The sequence below is a fragment of the Rattus norvegicus genome, chromosome 4, assembly GCF_036323735.1.
Source record: "Rattus norvegicus strain BN/NHsdMcwi chromosome 4, GRCr8, whole genome shotgun sequence".
Lineage (NCBI taxonomy): Eukaryota > Metazoa > Chordata > Mammalia > Rodentia > Muridae > Rattus > Rattus norvegicus.
The window spans coordinates 90082139-90091135 of record NC_086022.1 but is presented as its reverse complement, the minus strand read 5'-3'; positions in this window follow the sequence as shown (position 1 = coordinate 90091135).

The following is an 8997-nucleotide window of genomic DNA, read 5'->3' as shown; positions in this document are numbered from 1 at the left end:
TCACTCTCTGACTGGTCGCTGCCAATTATGCCAGATGATGTACCAAAGCGTACATGTCCCTTTGAGTAGGGAAGTTACCAGTTGCCTGCGTATTGCCCTTTTTACTAGGTGCGTTCTGCCGGATGCCGGTGCCATCTTGTAATGGAGTATGTGAGGACAGATCCTCACATCTCCCCCTTTTCTGTTTTTTAAGCAAACAGGACACCCAGATATAGGAGGGCGAAGACAGAGGTCATATCCTCGTACAAAGTTGGCGAACCTGTACAAGAGAGATACCCTTAGGCTGTTGTTGGGACCCAGGGCACTCCCGACCCGTCGCACTGCCATTTTTCGAGGGAGGGAAAACTGGGGCAGAAACCCTCATGTAATATGACATGCCTTCCAGGGAGCGTATTTGGTAGAACTTCCCTGTGTGATGCTAAGCTCGTCACCCCTCATGGGCTGCTCAAGCCGGACACTCTAATCCTGTGCAATGAACCGAGGTTCTAGGAGTGCAAGAGCTGTCCAGCCAGCGACCTGTTGCTTGAGCATGGTCAACCAGATATCGGCTGACGCTCCTTGTTCAAGGGCTACAAGCACCTGGGCGATCACTACTTTGTCCTTTCTTGTTTGAGATCTCAATTTGCAAAGCAACCAGAGGAGTAACACTAATCCACAGCAGAGGATCACTCCAAAAAGACCCACTCCCACCCATTCCTTGAAATAAGAGACTGCTGAGGTGATCCAGGACAACAATCCCTCCATCAAAGACAGGTCCAGTCGGGTAGAATTTACTTGAATGATGGTTGCTCTCAGCTCCCGAAGTGTCTGTTCAAACTCCGAGGTCCAATTCTATAAGAGATGCTGTGAAAGACTCTTAGACAGATTAGCAGCTCGGGTAAATTTGTCATATTATATGGAGGTGACACAAAGGCCTGGGAGTTTTTGCTCACAGCCAAGCTGGGCCAGTTGCTACAGAATGTCTAATTGCTCTCGGACCAGATCTATACGTTGGTTGACAAGCATAAGGCCTCCCTGTATCTGAGTATTGTCCGAGGCCTGTCTGTCCCGAGCCACAGAGACGGTGGCCGATAAATCATTGATAGTTTGGGTTGTCTGTACTGAATTTGACAAGGCCAATGCCGAGGCAGTAACCGAGGCAGTGACTGCTGTCGTAACAATAATGCCAGCAATAATTGCAGAAATACCAAAATCTCTTTTTCCTCTAAATAAGGTCATGGTCCCCGGGGTATCAACAGGGATCGGGATAAAGCAAGGCATGCGGGTAACTACTGCGATATTTTATATGAGTAGCTGTCCAGACAGAGGCAGCAGGTTTGATGTTCCCCGTCCAGGAAAATGACAACCGTCCCTTTTCGCCCTTTCCTCCAAGTAGCATCGCCATGGGCGTAAGATCAGTGCACCTACCATTAATGCAATGTAAGGCCACCACCATAGAGAACTGTGGTGTTAGCCACAATGTCCTCCTCACCAGTTCCCCATGTGGCCTCCCTTAACCAAGCGGAAGATTGATTACATAACATAATGCAAGGGAGATCAAAAGATGTTTTGTTGAATAAGCCAAAACAAAGGCTGCCCTTAAGGGGAATAGTCCTATTTTCTTTTAGTCGTTCAACCTGTGGATCCTCAGGTAAATTCAACCTGTGGATCCTCAGGTAAATAGGCCAACCCTAAATCCCTGTTAGTGGTACATCACCGGCATCGGGAGTGGAAAGGTTGACATTATTCCCCATCGTAGCTCGCCCTGCACCGTTGCTGGCATCCATGGAAGAAGAGTGAGGAGGTGCAGGAGTCCCAGGCCCTTCTTGATCACTTGCTGTGATGCTCCGAGTAAGTCGTCCTGGGATCCATATGGGATTTTCATTGTCCTGTGGAAAAACACAGACAGCTCCCCTGGATCTTATTAAAACAGGATCCGGGCCTTTCCATTCATTTGTCAATACATCCTTCCATTTGACTAATTCTTTTGTCCTCTTGGGCTCTGAGCAATGTCGCTCAGCCGCTGTTTGTCCAGCTTAATCAAGATTTAAAAAATTTAAGGTAAAAAGGGCCAGAGCAGTGGCCACTCGGGGTGTTGGGGGGAGTTCTATCATAATTCCCCCTCTTTGTTTTATTAAATATGATTTGAGCGTCCGATGAGCATGCTCTATGATTCCCTGTCCTTGAGGGTTGTAGGGCAGGCCCGTCAGGTGGGTAACCTGCATCTGAGCACAAAACTGACGGAATTTTTGAGATGCGTAGGCGGGGCCATTGTCAGTTTTTACACATTTTGGCTTTCCCCAAGCACTCCATGCTTCAAGGCAGTGCTGAATGACATGTGTTGTTTTTTCTCCTGTAAGTGGGGTGGCATGTAGAATGCCAGAACATGTGTCTATAGATACATGCACATACTGTAATTTTCCAAAAGTAGAATTATGAGTAACATCCATTTGCCAGATTTGCAATGGCTGTATTCCTCTCAGGTTGACCCCGATGTGAGGAACTGGGAGGAACTGGCAGCACTGTTGGCATTGGGTGACTATATCACGTGCCTCTTTTCTAGTTATAGAGAAGCGGCGGCGTAAAGTTTCTGAGGTGACATGGAAATTGCCATGAAAGGCTTTAGCGGCCTCTAAAGGAGAGGCCAGGGCCACAGCTATCATTTTTGTGGCTTTGTCAGCCAAATCATTCTCTGAACTCATTGGGCCAGGGAGTCCAGAATGGGCCCGTATATGAGTAATGTATACAGGGAATCTTCTATTTAATAGGATAATTTGGATTTTTCGGAAAATATCTGCCACCTTACTAGTGGTTTTAATTATACCGGCGGTTTCAAGAATACTAACAGCATTAACCACATAGGAGGAATCTGAAACAATATTTAGAGGAACCTGGAATTTTTCAATGACCTCCATGACCACTAGGCATTCTACCACTTGGGGTGAGGTTTCAAAATATTGTCGTGAGAATACTTGGGAATTTACCACATATGCTCCCATCCCTGTTTTTGACCCATCCGTATACACTGTTATCCCCTCCTTTAATGGTCTGTGGGATGTGATGCAAGGGAAAACAACAGGTTGTGATCTTGCAAAACACAATAGGGGGTGTTTAGGATAATGATTATCTATCTTCCCTGTAAAGGATGTGAGCAGCACTGCCCAATCATCAGAGGTAGCGGCTAGAGTTTGGACCTGGTAGGGTGTATATGGGATAATCAAGGATTGGGCTGGAGTCCCAAAATGACAGATGGCAGCTTTTAGGCCCTTAATAGCCAGATGTGCAGCTGCGGCTGGATAACAATCAATAATCTTCACAGGGGAAGCATGTGGATGGATCCATAACAGTGGACATTGTTGCCATAAAACTGCAGTGGGTAAATCCTTGGTATCTAGTACACAGAGTGAAAAAGGTAGAGACCAATCAATGCGTTGCAATTGGGCCTGTTTTATGGCATCTTCTACTTTTAGTAAGGCCTTGGTTGCAGCGGGAATTAGCACACGAGGGGAGGTGATGTGGCCGTCCCCTTCCAATATTTCGAACAAAGGTTTTAATTCCGCGGAAGGGATTTTCAAAAATGGTCTCAACCAGTTGATATCTCCCAAGAGCTTCTGAAAGTCATTAAGAGTATGGAGGTGGTCTCTACGGATTTCCAGTTTCTGGGGTATAATCTTATCAGGGAAAATAATGGATCCTAGAAAATGACCTGTGTCAGCAATTTGGACCTTTTCTGTAGCAATATGTAAGTCCCATTGTTTAAGGGTTTTTTGTAATAAGGAATAGGCTTGTTTGAGTAATTCTAAGTCTTTATGACACTTCAATATATCATCCATGTAATGGATTAACAGTAAATTTGGATAGGTCTCCCTGACTGGTTTGAGGGCTTCCTGAACATATAACTGACACATCGTAGGGCTGTTGGCCATGCCCTGAGGTAGGACCTTCCACTGGTATCTTTTATCAGGTTCAGTATGATTAATTGATGGGACAGTAAAAGCAAACCTGGGCCTATCAGGGGGGTAAAGCAGAATAGAGAAAAAATAATCCTTGATATCTATTATTACCAAATTCCAATCTTTTTGTAGGGCCGAGAGTATAGGAAGGCCCCGCTGAATGGGTCCAAGGGATTCCATCTGATCGTTAATGGCCCTCAAGTCATGGAGTAGTCGCCATTTTCCTGATTTTTTCCTTATTACAAAAATTGGGGTGTTCCAAGGAGAGGTGGAGGGCTCCAAATGTCCCAATCTTAATTGTTCATCCACCAGTCCTGTAGCTGCCTGTAATTTCTCAGAGGTTAATGGCCATTGGGGAACCCACACCGCGTTCTCCGTCCTCCATGGTATGGGTCGTGCTGCCCCAATGGTGCCTAGGAAAAACCCAGGCCTTGTTTATGGGGGTTGGCAATCGGTTCAATGGGCATGAGACGACCCTGTTCTAATCGCCCTAGGCCTTTCCCTTCCTTATAGCCCATCCTTGACATCATGTGGGCCACTTGTAGGGGGTATTCATTAGATAAGGTCAGTCCCATGGTCTGCATAACATACCTCCCCCAAAGATTAACAGGCAGGGGAAGTACATAAGGAATAAATTGTCCCTGTCGGCCATCGGCAGTTGTCCAAGTTAGAGTGGCAGAGCTGATCATAGGGCGTGACTGGTAGCCTAATCCTTGTAGAGAGTGAGAAGATTTTGTGGTAGGCCATGATTGAGGCCACCATTTTGAGGAAATTATACTTTTATTAGCCCCAGTATCCAGTTTGCCTTCCATTAATTTCTAAGCTCAATTTTGGGCGGTTGTTAAGGTGAACCACCAAATATGCCGAATCATGACCAGTGGACCCCATGGGTCCCTTGGTATCCTGTATCGTGGCCTGGGAGCACGGAAGGAGTAATAACTGTGGTATTCTATCTCTTTTACTTATGGAAAAAACCCCATCGGGACTTGAACAAAGAATCTGAACATCAAGAGAGCGCTGAGCTTCAACAAGGCCTGGATGGACTATCAGTCCTTGTAGGGCAAGAGATCCTCTCCCAAGGACAAGGCCTATGGTTCCTGGGGGTTGAGGCCCCACAGTCTGAGCAGGAATTGGCTGAATGCCAATCTGGGGCATTAGAAAGAAGTCTGAGGCAGCACACAGGTCCAATTTTGTGTCGCCTCTTGGGGGACCTCCTCTGCCGGGGTCGTGGCCCTGTGAAAGCTGTTCCCATATCTTTGAGGGCCCTGGGACCGGGGGCCCACCAGCCCGTTTTTTGACATCTCATTAGGCCAAGTCTCCAAAGGAGGGAGTAGTTTGCCTTTAATGTCTCTCACTGATCGGCACTGGTCAGCCCTATGGTAGCCTTTGCCACATCGGACACAGAGGGTTGCAGACCCCCTGTCTCCTTTTGTCATCCTGCAGTCTCCTTTTAGATGGCCTGTTTTCCCACATTGAAAGCACGATCTTTTATCCGTCCCTTTAACGGGGTGTCGCTGTGATTGGAGAATGGCGGCCGCCAGGCCTGAGTTAGTAAGGGGCCCTCCAAGTTCCCTGCAGACTCTAAGTCAATCCTGTAGCCCTTTATTTCTTCGGGGGGCTATGGCTACTCGGCACTCCTGGGTGGCTTGCTCGAAAACGAGCTGTTCTATAAGCGGTGCTGCTTGTTCAGGATCGCCAAAGATTCATCCTGCAGCCTCTGTCATTCTAGCTACAAAATCTGAGAAATTTTCCTGGGGTCCCTGAATGATTTTTGTAAGTTGATTATCAATCCCTCCTCTCCTGGACAGTGCCTTCCAGGCTCTAATAGCCGTGCTGGAGACCTGAGCATAGACGCCCCAGTGGTAAGCAGACTGATCAGCTGCAAAGCGGCCCTGTCCTGTTAAGAGTTCGAAAGTCCATTCCTGTTGCTCAGGTATTAAGGCCGTAGCATTCACTCTGGCCTGTGTTTGGGCTGCCTCATACCAGAGCGCTTTCCATTCCATGTATTGGCCTATGCTGGCAAGGGCTGCCTTAGCAACCATCTGCCAATCAGCTGGTGTCAATGCCGTCATGGCCAACCTGTCGAGTTGTGTTAGAGTAAAGTTGGCCATGACTCCATAGTTTCTAACTGATTCTGCTAATTCCTTAATCTGATTATATTCAACAGGGGCATGGACCCGTCCTCCCTCCGGAGTCTCAAAGACAGGAAATGTCATACTCAGCTTTCTTCTCACCCTCTCTGGGACTAGTGAGAAGGCGTGTGAGGTGTCTCATATGGAGGGGGCGCCGTTGGTGGTGGCCGCGCTAGAAGCCTTCTATTACTTCCCCTACATTCATCGGGGTAATATCTTTCCTCCTCATATTTAGCTGCTTCCTCATCTAGCTCGGCCTCCTCCTCTGAGTCTAAGGTTTTATTTTCAGAGCTTTCAGAACTGTCGAGGTTTAGCGCTTCTAGCTCTTTCACAGGGTATAGGCTGGCTCCCCCTCCTGGTTTATGTGTAGAGGAGGAAGTGCTGGAATCTGAAAATTTCAATGCTCCCTTGTCTGCGGACTTACCGGGAGGGCCTTTTTTCTTTCTTAGGACGTCCTTTTTCTTGCGCGCGCCCAACCTCTCACTACGTTCGGTTTCTGACATACTGTCCTGGACTACCTCGAGAGTGGCCTGTCCTTCTACTACTGCTGCCTTACACGTTTCATCCTTTAAACAATTCTTAACCAGCTTCCATATAGCTTTGGTCCCTAGGCGCAGATCCTCTTCCACCAATTTTCTGTCAAGGTCTTTTCCAAGTTTGTTCCATGAGGCTATTGTAAACGAGCCTGAACAAGCAAACCAAGGCGCCACACTCTCCACCTCCTTCACAAAGTTTTTAAGTGCTCTTCCTCCAATTTTGATGTCCCTCTGCTTTAACACTGTTTCCAAGGCCGTGACCACAGACTGTGAGGATCCCATAATGGGCCAGGAACACTGGCGGCTTATCTATGTCCATCTGACAAGGCGTGAGGTGAAAGGGTAGAGACGGACACGCTGCTCTCTTATGTACGGGAGTCTTACACGCGCCTCCCCAGACGGTGCCGCTTATCTACGTCAGCCTTATCGCGTCCTTGCTCCTCAACAGTCAAAATCGAAGGTAAAAGGGAGCTGCGCGAAGCTCACTTATATACGAGAGACTGAGACGCGCCTTCAGCTGCTGTGATCGTCCTTTTAGCAGCGAAAATGGTGAAAACAGAACATAATAATAAGAAAGAGTAGGGTGGCTCCCAGGACAAATACTATAGCCTCAACAAATCCTTCCCAAGGCGGTGACAACCACAGACCAAAGTCCAAGAGAGGCCTGCCTCTCCGAACGTACATGCCTGCAGTTCTGAATCCCCCTTGTCGCCAAGGGATCTCCAAAGGTGCTGACGATGGCGAGGTCTTTCCCGGGTTTTCGGCACCAGATGTCCCGCGCTACATCTCGCCAGCAGGAACGACGCGGCAAACACAGAATCCTTCTTCAGAAAAGCTTTAATGCCTCTTGAGAGGGAGAGCATAAGCTTACAATGCGGAGACGCCGAGTGAGGAATAACCATCCCTTATATAGGAAACGTCCTCGCCTAGGACGTGTCATTCTCTTACTGGTCGCTGCCAATTATGCCAGATGACGTACCAAAGCGTACATGTCCCTTTAAGTAGGGAAGTTACCAGGCGCCTGCGTATTGCCCTTTTTACTAGGTGCATTCTGCCGGATGCCAGTGCCATCTTGTAATGGAGTATGTGAGGACAGCTCCTCACAGAGTATCCACTTGTGCTTAAACTTCAAACTTTTCACATTGTTCATCCACACAAAAAGGCAAGGAGACAGACTTGAATAATCCAACTTTTAGATCATAGGATATTGACACACTGTTGTCATAGAAACCATGAAAATTGACTTAGTTTCTATGGATGGATCACTTCCAAATGTTTCAGAAACAGATATCAACAAAGTTTAGCTTATAGCCAGAGCAGATTCCTGTGTTGATACGAAAATTCTTAATCTTTTCCTTGGCAATGAGTAATCTACTTTTTGAAAAATTTATTTTTTATTTCATATTTCTTCTTCAATAAATACTTCTGCTTTTAGGTAAACTGAAGTTATCATTGTTTAACTCATACATTTACTTTTGCTAATTTATATTGCCTTCACTCAACAAGAAAATTCATGTAGACATCAATGATAGACATGGATGGATATAAAAACCTGCATGGGGAACATAGAAATAGATATATTATATTCACATATGAGATGTAGATCTAATAAAGAGAAAAACCATCATTAATATCTGAAACCTATAATCTGTGTAAGTCCGTTATTATTGGAGTATTTTTTCATCTTTATTAACTTGAGTTTTTCTTATTTACATTTCGATTGTTATTCCCCTTCCCAGTTTCCGGACCAACATCACCCTAGCCCCTCCCACTCCCCTTCTCTATGGGTGTTCCCCTCCCCATCCTCCCCCCATTCCTGCCCTTCCCCCAACAATCACGTTCAATGGGGGTTCAGTCTTGGCAGGACCAAGGGCTCCCCGTTCCACTGGTGCTCTTACTAGGCTATTCATTGTTACGTATGCAGTTGGAGTCCAGGGTCAGTCCATGTATAGTCTTTGGGTAGTGGCTTAGTCCCTGGAAGCTCTGGTTGGTTGGCATTGTTGTTCATATGGGGTCTCAAGCCCCTTCAAGCTCTTTCAGTCCTTTCTAAGATTCCTTCAACGGAGGTCCCATTCTCAGTTCAGTGCTTTGCTGCTGGCATTCACCCATGTATTTGTTGTATTCTGGGTGTGTCTCTCAGGAGAGATCTACATCCAGTACCTGTCGGCTTGCACTTGTTTGCTTCATCCATCTTATCTAGTTTGCTGGCTGTATATGTATGGGACACATGTGGGGCAGGCTCTCAATGGGTGTTCCTTCTGCCTCTGTTTTAATCTTTGCCTCCCTATTCCCTGCCAAGGATATTCTTTTAAAGAAAGAGTGAAGCATTCACATTTTGGTCATCCTTCTTGAGTTTCATGTGTTTTGTGCATCTAGAGTAAATCAAGCATTTGGGCT